Here is a 948-nt window from a genome sequence, read left to right as displayed (position 1 = left end):
AGATGACACCGAGCCGAGGGTTGCGATCCCCTTACCGATCAGGGGAAAAATTATATATATATATATACACATACATATACTTATATATGTATATATATATAATCTGATTACTGAAAAAAATGTATTACTCATAAATTTTTCAGCCTGGAGAAACTTTGTGTTTTTATTTTATCAAAAGATTATCTTTTTGGTTTTTTTTTTCATTTTTGTCTTTTTTACTGACCGGTAACGGAATCACAGCTCTCGGTGTCGCACCCATACCGGGGATCGGCAACGGGATCGCAACCCTCGGTGTTGCGCCTACACCGCGCTCAGCCAGTGAGCGGAAACTGGTCTCCACATGGGATCCGAACCCTCAGGGGGAGCCCCGCCGCACTCCCAAGCGGCGCACTCNGCGCCTACACCGCGCTCAGCCAGTGAGCGGGAACTGGTCTCCACATGGGATCCGAACCCTCAGGGGGAGCGCCGCTGCACTCCCAAGCGGTGCACTCTCCAGTGTGCCACCGGGCCCGCCCCAAAAGATTATCTTTAAACTCAAATATTTCTGATCCTCTATGTATCATTTTTCCTATGTATCCCTTTATTTATTTGTTTTTTTGTTTCATTTTTCTCTCCCTCAATTCTAATCTTCTTTCTTTACTTCTTGTCTTTATCACTTCTATTTTATCCTTACTTTCCTCTAATCATATTTACTTCTTTTTTCTTTATTTAATCTTTTCTTGTACTTAAGCTGTATTCAGTACCTCAGGTTCATTCTAAGTCATGACCTCCTGTTTCTTCCTTTTATGTTTTTATTTATCTTCTTTTTCTCTCTCCATATCCACTCTCCTGTTTCTGATTCTGATGATATTAGAATGAAGTAAACCTTGTTATATGTGTGTTAGTCAAACTAAGATCTCAGATAGGACCTGAATTCCCTGTTGAGGACACCTCTCCTCTCAAACCCAA

The sequence above is a fragment of the Galeopterus variegatus genome, unplaced genomic scaffold, assembly GCF_000696425.1.
Source record: "Galeopterus variegatus unplaced genomic scaffold, G_variegatus-3.0.2 Scaffold9660, whole genome shotgun sequence".
NCBI lineage: Eukaryota > Metazoa > Chordata > Mammalia > Dermoptera > Cynocephalidae > Galeopterus > Galeopterus variegatus.
This window is presented reverse-complemented; position numbering follows the sequence as displayed.